At 62.0% G+C, this 12,500-nt stretch overlaps 1 non-coding gene across 1 annotated transcript; it reads right to left on the bottom strand.

The window, feature by feature from the left end:
• Positions 1-1,268: 1,268 nt before the first annotated feature.
• LOC142795802 (small subunit ribosomal RNA) lies at positions 1,269-3,083 on the bottom strand. The gene has a single exon (XR_012893319.1). It is a non-coding gene; the product is annotated as a small subunit ribosomal RNA (ribosomal RNA).
• Between the last annotated feature and the right edge of the window lie 9,417 nt (positions 3,084-12,500).

Here is a 12,500-nt window from a genome sequence, read left to right as displayed (position 1 = left end):
GCGGTTCACCACGGCAGGCGGGTCGGTCTCCTCCGCATAAAAAGGGGGACCCCCGCTTTTTGTTCCACGAAATCGCACAAGCTTTTTTCGCATCCACGGTTTGCCACCGCACACCAAAATGCCGATCCGGCTGCCTACTTTAGCCAACAGGTGGAGCCAGGCGCGCCGTACTTGCGCGGCACTTCCCACGTCCACCGAAGTCGGTGCCAAGGACCACTTTCGGCGCCGGAGCCGCGTACGAGCCTACTCGAGGCGGAAGAACGAAGCCAGCAAGGGCCTGGCCGCAAGTGCGTTCAATTGTCGGGACGTCCAAGTCCCTCGTTCTTCCGTGCTTCCTCTTTCGGCAAGTCGTTGCGGCACCTTCCCAAAGCGCGCAGACCCGCTAATCGCGACGAGCGCGACGTGGCCGTGCCGCCTTTCCCTCGGCAGCAAGCAAAACGCCTGGCAACGTCGACGCTCCCCTAACCGCGATCTCGCACCGTGTTTCGTGTGGCGAATTCAAAAGCCGGCCGGCGCTGCTGCAACCATTACGGTCGGTACGCATACGCCGCGGAGGGCGGGACGGTCATCGGAGCGTGCGGTTCCTCCATCGAGTACTGCGCACCTCGGCCGTCGCATCGCCGTGCCATGACCGGCCGCGCGTCAACGCGAACCGGTGCCAGCGAGATCCCTCGCCTGCAAGAACCGACCGGCAGCCTCCGTCACCCGAGGACGCGGAGGCGCTTGCCGCGGACGGCGGGACGGTATGCACTGGTGCACAGCGGACCCGTCACATCGCCAGTTCCTTGACCGACCGCCGACGCTTGTGCCGTTCCTCTCGTACTTGGCAGTCGCCGCGCGATTGTCGGGTCTCGTTCTTGCACGCTCGAACGGTCGGGAGGGCACTCGGCTGGCGTTTCGGGAACGCGCAGCCTCGCCTTCTACCGACGTAACCACGACTCGCCGTTCGCGCTCCGCCGCTCCTGTTTACAGTACTAGGCGGTCCCGCAGCGGTCGGGTCGCGCATTTCGAGCGCTTCGAGCCACGGTGCAGTGGCGGGTCGAAAGCCGACCTATGAGTGCGTTGCGCCGTTTGTACCCGCGTCCGCCACCTGGCCGACCGTCCAAGGTCGCGGTGTTGGCGTCCGCTGGGCGCAACAATTTGTCACGGGGTGCCGCTCCACATTCAGGCAGCCCCGTGGGGAAAAGCCGACCCCGCGTCCAAACGGGGTCAGCGGCAGAAAGTGTCGGGCGCAGACGCAGCTGAGGCGCTCACCCTTCACAATCCGTTAATGATCCTTCCGCAGGTTCACCTACGGAAACCTTGTTACGACTTTTACTTCCTCTAAATGATCAAGTTTGGTCATCTTTCCAACAGACCGGCGCAACCGAAAGGCCGCGCCGGACATCGGTCCGAAGACCTCACTAAATCATTCAATCGGTAGTAGCGACGGGCGGTGTGTACAAAGGGCAGGGACGTAATCAACGCGAGCTTATGACTCGCGCTTACTGGGAATTCCTCGTTCAAGGGGAACAATTGCAAGCCCCTATCCCAATCACGAAAGAAGTTCCACGGGTTACCCAGTCTTTTCAGACAGGGATAAAGACACGCTGCTTCCTTCAGTGTAGCGCGCGTGCGGCCCCGGACATCTAAGGGCATCACAGACCTGTTATTGCTCTGTTTCGTGCGGCTAGGAGCCGCTTGTCCCTCTAAGAAGGTTGTAAGGTGCTGGGAACCCCGCACCTATTTAATAGGCTAGAGTCTCGTTCGTTATCGGAATTAACCAGACAAATCGCTCCACCAACTAAGAACGGCCATGCACCACCATCCACCGAATCAAGAAAGAGCTCTCAATCTGTCAATCCTCCCAGTGTCCGGGCCGGGTAAGTTTTCCCGTGTTGAGTCAAATTAAGCCGCAGGCTCCACTCCTGGTGGTGCCCTTCCGTCAATTCCTTTAAGTTTCAGCTTTGCAACCATACTTCCCCCGGAACCCAAATACTTTGGTTTCCCGGAAGCTGCCCGCCGAGTCATTTGAGTAACTCAGGCGGATCGCTGGTTGGCATCGTTTATGGTCAGAACTAGGGCGGTATCTGATCGCCTTCGAACCTCTGACTTTCGTTCTTGATCAATGAAAACATTCTTGGCAAATGCTTTCGCAGTAGTTCGTCTTGCGACGGTCCAAGAATTTCACCTCTAGCGCCGCAATACGAATGCCCCCGTCCGTCCCTCTTAATCATTACCTCGTATTCCAAAAACCAACAGAACAGAAACGAGGTCTTGTTCTATTATTCCATGCAAGTTTATTCAGGCGACTCGCCTGCGTTGAGCACTCTAATTTTTTCAAAGTAAAAGCACCGGCCATCTCGAGGCACACAATGAAGTGCACCAAGAAAGAACCGGCATGATGTTCAGTCCGAGCCGTCGCATCGGGTAGATGCACTACTCGTCTGGAACTGAGATCCAACTACGAGCTTTTTAACCGCAGCAGCTTTAGTATACGCTATTGGAGCTGGAATTACCGCGGCTGCTGGCACCAGACTTGCCCTCCAATTGATCCTCGTTAAAGGATTTAGAGTGTACTCATTTCAATTACGGGGCCTCAAAAGAGTCCCGTATTGTTATTTTTCGTCACTACCTCCCCGTGCCGGGAGTGGGTAATTTGCGCGCCTGCTGCCTTCCTTGGATGTGGTAGCCGTTTCTCAGGCTCCCTCTCCGGAATCGAACCCTGATTCTCCGTTACCCGTAACAACCATGGTAAGCAAGTAACCTACCATCGAAAGTTGATAAGGCAGACACTTGAAAGAAACGTCGCCGGCTCGTGGCCATGCGATCAGCACAAAGTTATCCAGAGTCACCACACAATACGGGCCGAAACCCGATCGATCTTGGTCTAATAAAAGCACCCGTTACCCAAAGGGCTCCAGGCTCACTGCATGTATTAGCTCTAGAATTGCCACAGTTATCCAAGTAGGAAGAAACGATCTAAGGAACCATAACTGATTTAATGAGCCATTCGCGGTTTCGCCTTATTTCGGCATGTACTTAGACATGCATGGCTTAATCTTTGAGACAAGCATATGATTACTGGCAGGATCAACCAGGTAATCGTTCGACTGCGCGTCCGTCCTCGCCTTCGGCGGGCCGGACGCAGTCTGTGTGCGGCGGAGGCCACCTTCAGGCGCCCCAACACGCTTATTTTGCACTCCGAGATGACGGCGTTCGAGCTCGCTACGGCACAACCTTCCCGAAAGACGAGTGGGAGCCGTGCGGCAAGAAGCACGTTCATGCTCGCTCTTTTTCGTTGCATCGACTCGGTCGCGCCGTGCGGGTTGCCCAAGCCCGCTGCACTGTCGGTGGACCGGCCGGAACTAGCAACGGAGCCGAGACTGCAAAGCCGCCAGACGACGGGTCACGCCCGCGTCTTCGGCGCTTTCGCATCTGAATCGCCCGAGGACGACACGGAACACACCTCGATATCGTGGTAAAACGGCACCGTCCGACAACCAGCCCCTAACGCATCAAGCGGATGAGGCTGCAGACGACTGCCGTGGATTCCCCTGGAGCAGACCCGAGGACACGCTTGACGAGGCCGAAGCCCGCCGCATATCAGACACCCGGTCGCTTTCGCGTACGCCGCTCACGAGAACCCCCACATAATAGCAGCGATAAGTACCCAGACCTCCTTGGGCACTAATACGAGCGTACTCGAGAAAATTTCACCGCGGGTGTGCCCCGAAACGTGTGGCACGTTGAGCGTGCCACAAGTCTACGTCGCTCTCAAACCCGCCGAGGTCGTAGAATTTGCGACCCTACTCACGAAATTCCCACCGAGGATACGGCCGCAAACGTACCGCACCTTGGGTAGGCCACGAGTTTGTGCAACACTACGCTGACGGCACAGCACCGAGGTCGTGCGCGCACGCACGGGAAAATTCCGCCGCGGTTTCTGCCGAAAACGTGAGGCACCACGACTCTCCGCAAGTTCGCGTCGACTGCGAAAGACCGAAGTCGTGAACGACGTGTCCGCTACTCGCCGCCGACACGCTGGACACCAAACGTACAACGACTCGACGGCGTCGTAGAGGCCCACGACGCGGTTTTCCTTAACGACGTCTCGGCGTGGCACCGACAGGTTAGAACGGCCGACCAACGTTCCCTGTCCGCCGTTCGGCTCAGTCGAAGGGCTCGGCGACTTCGGCAACGCTGCGAAGCCGCACGGTGACGCACGCCATGTCCCCATTTTTTTTTTTTTTTCTTTCTGCGTCTGCCGGGGTGCCCCTATAATAGCAGCGATAAGCACCCAGACCGCCGTGGGTCGCTCGCCCCGGCTGACGTGGTTTTTCGTACTCCTGCGGCGGTCGCCGTCAAGCACGTCCAAATACGCTACTTTCGTGGGCGCATTCACGCTCTTTCGCTTCGCCGGAGTGCCAGCACTCACTCTGCCAAAAACGGCGAACATCCGAGCGGCGGTTCCCACTTTTGCGTCGGCGTCGCAAACCCCGCCCCGGCAGACGAGGTTTGCCGTACTCGTGCGACGGTGGCCGGCGGGCACGTCGAAAGACGCCGATATCGTGCGCGAATTGGCGCACCTTGGCTTCACCGGAGTGCCGCCACTGACTCCTCCAAAAACGGCGAAGATCCGAGCGGCGCTTCCCACTTTCGCATCGGCGTCCCGAACTCCGCCCCGGCTGACGCGGTTTACCGTACTCGTGCGACGGTCGCCGGCGAGCACGTGGAAAGACGCCGATATCGTGCCCGAATCGGCTCCGTTCGGCTTCGCCGGAGTGCCAGCACTGGCTCGGCGAAAGACGACGAACATCCGAGCGACGGTTCTCACTATTGCGTACGCGTCGCAAACCCCGCCCCGGCAGACGCACTTTGCCGTACTCGTGCGACGGTCGCCGGCGAGCACGTAGAAAGACGCCGATATCGTGCCGGAATCGGCCCCGTTTGGCTTCGCCGGAGTGCCAGCACTCACTCGGCCACAAACGGCGAACATCCGAGCGGCGGTTCCCACTTAGCCGTCGGCGTCCCGAACTCCGCCCCGGCAGACGCGGTTGCCGAGCTCGTGCGACTAGCGACCGCGAAGCCGTCTCGCGACGCCGCTTTCGTGCGCGGCTCCCACTGCGACCTGGGTCACCCGAGGTCGACGAGCAAGAAAGAATGTCGAAAAAAAATTTTTTTTTTTTTTGCGTCTGCCGGGGTGCCCCTATAATAGCAGCGATAAGCACCCAGACCGCCATGGGTCGCTCGCCCCGGCTGACGTGGTTTTTCGTTTTCCTGCGGTGGTCGTCGTCAAGCACGTCCAAACACGCCACTTTCGTGGGCGCATTCGCGCTCTTTCGCTTCGCCGGAGTGCCAGCACTCACTCTCTGCCAAAAACGGCGAACATCCTAGTGGCGGTTCCCACTTTTGCGTCGGCGTCGCCAACCCCGCCCCGGCATACGCGGTTTGCCGTACTCGTGCGGCGGTGGCCGGCGGGCACGTCGAAAGACACCGATATCGTGCGCGAGTCGATGCTTCTTGGTCTCGCAGGAGGGCCGCCACTCACTCCTGCAAAAACGGCGAAGATCCGAGCGGCGCTTCCCACTTTTTCGTCGGCATCGCAAACCTCGCCCCGGCAGACGCGCTTTGCCGTACTCGTGCGACGGTCGCCGGCGAGCACGTCGAAATACGCCGATATCGTGCCCGAATCGGCCCCGTTTCGCTTCGCCGGAGTGCCAGCACTCACTCGGCCAAAAACGGCGAACATCCGAGCAGCGGTACCCACTTAGCCGTCGGCATCCCGAACTCCGCGCCGGCTGACGCGGTTGCCGAGCTCGTGCGACTAGCGACCGCGAACGCGTCTCGCGACGCCGCTTTCGTGCGCGGCTCCCATTGCGACCTGGGTTACCCGAGCTCGACCAGCAAAAAAGAAGGTCGAAAAAAAATTTTTTTTTTCTGCGTCTGCCGGGGTGCCCCTATAATAGCAGCGATAAGCACCCAGACCGCCGTGGGTCGCTCGCCCCGGCTGACGTGGTTTTTCGTACTCCTGCAGCGGTCGCCGTCAAGCACGTCCAAATACGCCACTTTCGTGGGCGCTTTCGCGCTCTTTCGCGTCGCCGGTGTGCCAGCACTCACTCTGCCAAAAACGGCGAACATCCTAGTGGCGGTTCCCACTTTTGCGTCGGCGTCGCCAACCCCGCCCCGGCATACGCGGTTTGCCGTACTCGTGCGGCGGTGGCCGGCGGGCACGTCGAAAGACACCGATATCGTGCGCGAGTCGATGCTTCTTGGTCTCGCAGGAGGGCCGCCACTCACTCCTGCAAAAACGGCGAAGATCCGAGCGGCGCTTCCCACTTTTTCGTCGGCATCGCAAACCTCGCCCCGGCAGACGCGCTTTGCCGTACTCGTGCGACGGTCGCCGGCGAGCACGTCGAAATACGCCGATATCGTGCCCGAATCGGCCCCGTTTCGCTTCGCCGGAGTGCCAGCACTCACTCGGCCAAAAACGGCGAACATCCGAGCAGCGGTACCCACTTAGCCGTCGGCATCCCGAACTCCGCGCCGGCTGACGCGGTTGCCGAGCTCGTGCGACTAGCGACCGCGAACGCGTCTCGCGACGCCGCTTTCGTGCGCGGCTCCCATTGCGACCTGGGTTACCCGAGCTCGACCAGCAAAAAAGAAGGTCGAAAAAAAATTTTTTTTTTCTGCGTCTGCCGGGGTGCCCCTATAATAGCAGCGATAAGCACCCAGACCGCCGTGGGTCGCTCGCCCCGGCTGACGTGGTTTTTCGTACTCCTGCAGCGGTCGCCGTCAAGCACGTCCAAATACGCCACTTTCGTGGGCGCTTTCGCGCTCTTTCGCGTCGCCGGTGTGCCAGCACTCACTCTGCCAAAAACGGCCAACATCCGAGCGGCGGTTCCCACTTTTGCGTCGGCGTCGTAAACCCCGCCCCGGCAGACGCGGTTTGCCCTACTCGTTCGACGGTCGCCGGCGAGCGCGTCGAAAGACGCCGATATCGTGCGCTAATTGGCGCTCCTTGGCTTCTCCGGAGTGCCGCCACTCACTCCTCCAAAAACGGCGAAGATCCGAGCGGCGTTCTCCACTTTCGCATCGGCGTCCCGAACTCCGCCCGGGCTGACGCGGTTTACCGTACTCGTGCGACGGTCGCCGCCGGGCACGTCGAAAGACGCCGATATCGTGCCGTAATCGGCCCCGTTTGGCTTCGCCCGAGTGCCAGCACTCACTCGGCCAAAAACGGCGAACATCCGAGCAGCGTTTCCCACTTTCGCATCGGCGTCCCGAAGCCCGCCCCGGCAGACGCGGTTTGCCCTACTCGAGCGACGGTCGCCGGCGATCACGTCGAAAGGCGCCGAATTCGTGCACGAATCGATGCTTCTTGGTCTCGCAGGAGGGCCGCCACTCACTCCTGCAAAAACGGCGAAGATCCGAGTTGCGCTTCCCACTTTTTCGTCGGCGTCCCGAACTACGCCCCGGCTGACGCGGTTTACCGTACTCGTGCGACGGTCGCCGGCGGGCACTTCAAAATACGCCGATTTCGTGGGCGCATTCACGCTGTTTCGCTTCCCCGGAGTGCCAACACTCACTCTGCCGAAAGCGGCGATCATCCGAGCGGCGGTTCCCACTTTTGCGTCGGCTTCGCAAACGGCGCCCCGGCAGACGCGCTCGTGCGACGTACTCGTGCGACGGTCGCCGGCGAGCACGTCGAAAGACGCCGATATCGTGCTCGAATCGACCCCGTTTCGCTTCGCCGGAGTGCTGCCAGTCACGGCGCAGAGAACGGCGAACAAGTGTTTTTTTTTTTTTTCCTAGAATTTGTGTTATAGAAGGCACATTTGATATCGGACGATAATTTTCAACTTTATCACGCGCACCGATTTTCGTGTAGAGGTTTGCAAGTTTATGGGAATTTCTCCACTTGGAATAATGCGATTTAGTAGTACTACGAGAACTTCATGGATGTACTCAAGGGTACGGGGCAAGTCAGTTACGTCAACACCTGCAGATTTTTTACACTTCAAACTGAAAATTGTTGGTTGTGAGTCCTCGTGTGATATTAAAGGCCGATTCGCTAACACATAGAACAAAGAAAGAAAGGAAGAAAAAACGCCCGCGCTCGCTCAAGAAACCTGGGTTCGCAACAAGTGGCAACAACAAGCAACCGAGCGAGTGCGCCAAAACCCGTGGCGGCCGAACAAACGCGAAGTCCCAACCGCGTCAGCCGGGGCGGCACGGGACAGGAAAAATCACTTCAGCCGGGGCGGCGGGGCACCGAATAAACCTCGTCACCTCGTCGCAGGATAAAAGAGGAAACAAAAAGTCTAAACAGCGTCTGCTGGAGCGAATGCGTAATAAAACAACAACAACAACAAAAAAAAAACACCCGCGCTCAAGAAGTCTGCAATCCTCACAAAAGGCGACTGTGACCGAGCAGCGTCAGCCGGGGCCGTGCGGAAACGGAAAAACCGCGACTACCGGGGCGTCGAGGCACCGAAAAATCCACTTCAGCCGCGGCGAAAAAAAAAACAAAAAGAAAGACGGAGGGGGGGGGGGGGAACCACGTCTGCCGGGGCGAAGGAAAAAAAAAAACGCGTCTGCCGGGGCGAGCCCGGGTGCGGCACCACCGGGAAAACTGTGGCAAACAGACATGGCGATCGAGTGAGTGGGCCGCCAGCCAGGCTCAGCCAAAAAGTGCAAAGTCCGAACTGCGTCAGCCGGGGCGGCAAAAACCGCGTCAGCCGGGGCGGCGCAAAAAACCGCGTCTGCCGGGGCGGCACGAAACCGCGTCAGCCGGGGCGGGGCGAAAACTGCGTCAGCCGGGGCGAAAAGAAAAAAAAAAAACGCGTCTGCCGGGGCAAGCCCGGGTGCGGCACCACCGGGAAAACTGTGGCAAACAGACATGGCGATCGAGTGAGTGGGCCGCCAGCCAGGCACAGCCGAAAAGTGCAAAGTCCGAACCGTGTCAGCCGGGGCGACGCAAAAACCGCGTCAGCCGGGGCGGCGCGAAAACCGCGTCAGCCGGGGCGGCACGAAACCGCGTCAGCCGGGGCGGCGCGAAAACTGCGTCAGCCGGGGCGGCGCGAAAACCTCGTCAGCCGGGGCGAGCGAAAAGGGGGGGGGGGGGGAACCACGTCTGCCGGGGCGAAAGAAAAAAAAACGCGTCTGCCGGGGCGAGCCCGGGTGCGGCACCACCGGGAAGACTGTGGCAAACAGACATGGCGATCGAGTGAGTGGGCCGCCAGCCAGGCTCAGCCCAAAAAGTGCCAAGTCCGAACTGCGTCAGCCGGGGCGGCAAAAACCGCGTCAGCCGGGGCGGCGCGAAAACCGCGTCTGCCGGGGCGGCGCGAAAACTGCGTCTGCCGGGGCGAGCCCGGGTGCGGCACCACCGGGAAAACTGTGGCAAACAGACATGGCGATCGAGTGAGTGGGCCGCCAGCCAGGCACAGCCGAAAAGTGCTAAGTCCGAACTGCGTCTGCCGGGGCGGCACGAAACCGCGTCAGCCGGGGCGGCGCGAAAACCGCGTCTGCCGGGGCGGCACGAAACCGCGTCAGCCGGGGCGGCGCGAAAACTGCGTCAGCCGGGGCGAGCCCGGGTGCGGCACCACCGGGAAAACTGTGGCAAACAGACATGGCGATCGAGTGAGTGGGCCGCCAGCCAGGCACAGCCGAAAAGTGCTAAGTCCGAACTGCGTCTGCCGGGGCGGCACGAAACCGCGTCAGCCGGGGCGGCGCGAAAACCGCGTCTGCCGGGGCGGCACGAAACCGCGTCAGCCGGGGCGGCGCGAAAACTGCGTCAGCCGGGGCGAGCCCGGGTGCGGCACCACCGGGAAAACTGTGGCAAACAGACATGGCGATCGAGTGAGTGGGCCGCCAGCCAGGCACAGCCGAAAAGTGCTAAGTCCGAACTGCGTCAGCCGGGGCGGCAAAAACCGCGTCAGCCGGGGCGGCGCAAAAAACCGCGTCTGCCGGGGCGGCACGAAACCGCGTCAGCCGGGGCGGCGCGAAAACTGCGTCAGCCGGGGCGAAAGAAAAAAAAAAAAACGCGTCTGCCGGGGCGAGCCCGGGTGCGGCACCACCGGGAAAACTGTGGCAAACAGACATGGCGATCGAGTGAGTGGGCCGCCAGCCAGGCACAGCCGAAAAGTGCTAAGTCCGAACTGCGTCTGCCGGGGCGGCACGAAACCGCGTCAGCCGGGGCGGCGCGAAAACCGCGTCTGCCGGGGCGGCACGAAACCGCGTCAGCCGGGGCGGCGCGAAAACTGCGTCAGCCGGGGCGAGCCCGGGTGCGGCACCACCGGGAAAACTGTGGCAAACAGACATGGCGATCGAGTGAGTGGGCCGCCAGCCAGGCACAGCCGAAAAGTGCTAAGTCCGAACTGCGTCTGCCGGGGCGGCACGAAACCGCGTCAGCCGGGGCGGCGCGAAAACCGCGTCTGCCGGGGCGGCACGAAACCGCGTCAGCCGGGGCGGCGCGAAAACTGCGTCAGCCGGGGCGAGCCCGGGTGCGGCACCACCGGGAAAACTGTGGCAAACAGACATGGCGATCGAGTGAGTGGGCCGCCAGCCAGGCACAGCCGAAAAGTGCAAAGTCCGAACCGTGTCAGCCGGGGCGACGCAAAAACCGCGTCAGCCGGGGCGGCGCGAAAACCGCGTCAGCCGGGGCGGCACGAAACCGCGTCAGCCGGGGCGGCGCGAAAACTGCGTCAGCCGGGGCGGCGCGAAAACCTCGTCAGCCGGGGCGAGCGAAAAGGGGGGCGGGGGGGAACCACGTCTGCCGGGGCGAAAGAAAAAAAAAACGCGTCTGCCGGGGCGAGCCCGGGTGCGGCACCACCGGGAAGACTGTGGCAAACAGACATGGCGATCGAGTGAGTGGGCCGCCAGCCAGGCTCAGCCCAAAAAGTGCCAAGTCCGAACTGCGTCAGCCGGGGCGGCAAAAACCGCGTCAGCCGGGGCGGCGCGAAAACCGCGTCTGCCGGGGCGGCGCGAAAACTGCGTCAGCCGGGGCGAGCCCGGGTGCGGCACCACCGGGAAAACTGTGGCTAACAGACATGGCGATCGAGTGAGTGGGCCACCAGCCAGGCTCAGCCAAAAAGTGCCAAGTCCGAACTGCGTCAGCCGGGGCGGCAAAAACCGCGTCAGCCGGGGCGGTGCAAAAAAACCGCGTCTGCCGGGGCGGCACGAAACCGCGTCAGCCGGGGCGGCGCGAAAACTGCGTCAGCCGGGGCGAAAGAAAAAAAAAAACGCGTCTGCCGGGGCGAGCCCGGGTGCGGCACCACCGGGAAAACTGTGGCAAACAGACATGGCGATCGAGTGAGTGGGCCGCCAGCCAGGCACAGCCGAAAAGTGCTAAGTCCGAACTGCGTCTGCCGGGGCGGCACGAAACCGCGTCAGCCGGGGCGGCGCGAAAACCGCGTCTGCCGGGGCGGCACGAAACCGCGTCAGCCGGGGCGGCGCGAAAACTGCGTCAGCCGGGGCGAGCCCGGGTGCGGCACCACCGGGAAAACTGTGGCAAACAGACATGGCGATCGAGTGAGTGGGCCGCCAGCCAGGCACAGCCGAAAAGTGCTAAGTCCGAACTGCGTCTGCCGGGGCGGCACGAAACCGCGTCAGCCGGGGCGGCGCGAAAACCGCGTCTGCCGGGGCGGCACGAAACCGCGTCAGCCGGGGCGGCGCGAAAACTGCGTCAGCCGGGGCGAGCCCGGGTGCGGCACCACCGGGAAAACTGTGGCAAACAGACATGGCGATCGAGTGAGTGGGCCGCCAGCCAGGCACAGCCGAAAAGTGCTAAGTCCGAACTGCGTCAGCCGGGGCGGCAAAAACCGCGTCAGCCGGGGCGGCGCAAAAAACCGCGTCTGCCGGGGCGGCACGAAACCGCGTCAGCCGGGGCGGCGCGAAAACTGCGTCAGCCGGGGCGAAAGAAAAAAAAAAACGCGTCTGCCGGGGCGAGCCCGGGTGCGGCACCACCGGGAAAACTGTGGCAAACAGACATGGCGATCGAGTGAGTGGGCCGCCAGCCAGGCACAGCCGAAAAGTGCTAAGTCCGAACTGCGTCTGCCGGGGCGGCACGAAACCGCGTCAGCCGGGGCGGCGCGAAAACCGCGTCTGCCGGGGCGGCACGAAACCGCGTCAGCCGGGGCGGCGCGAAAACTGCGTCAGCCGGGGCGAGCCCGGGTGCGGCACCACCGGGAAAACTGTGGCAAACAGACATGGCGATTGAGTGAGTGGGCCGCCAGCCAGGCACAGCCGAAAAGTGCTAAGTCCGAACTGCGTCTGCCGGGGCGGCACGAAACCGCGTCAGCCGGGGCGGCGCGAAAACCGCGTCTGCCGGGGCGGCACGAAACCGCGTCAGCCGGGGCGGCGCGAAAACTGCGTCAGCCGGGGCGAGCCCGGGTGCGGCACCACCGGGAAAACTGTGGCAAACAGACATGGCGATCGAGTGAGTGGGCCGCCAGCCAGGCACAGCCGAAAAGTGCTAAGTCCGAACTGCGTCTGCCGGGGCGGCACGAAACCGCGTCAGC

Source organism: Rhipicephalus microplus, unplaced genomic scaffold (assembly GCF_043290135.1).
Source record: "Rhipicephalus microplus isolate Deutch F79 unplaced genomic scaffold, USDA_Rmic scaffold_872, whole genome shotgun sequence".
NCBI classification, from domain to species: domain Eukaryota; kingdom Metazoa; phylum Arthropoda; class Arachnida; order Ixodida; family Ixodidae; genus Rhipicephalus; species Rhipicephalus microplus.
This window is presented reverse-complemented; position numbering and strand designations above follow the sequence as displayed.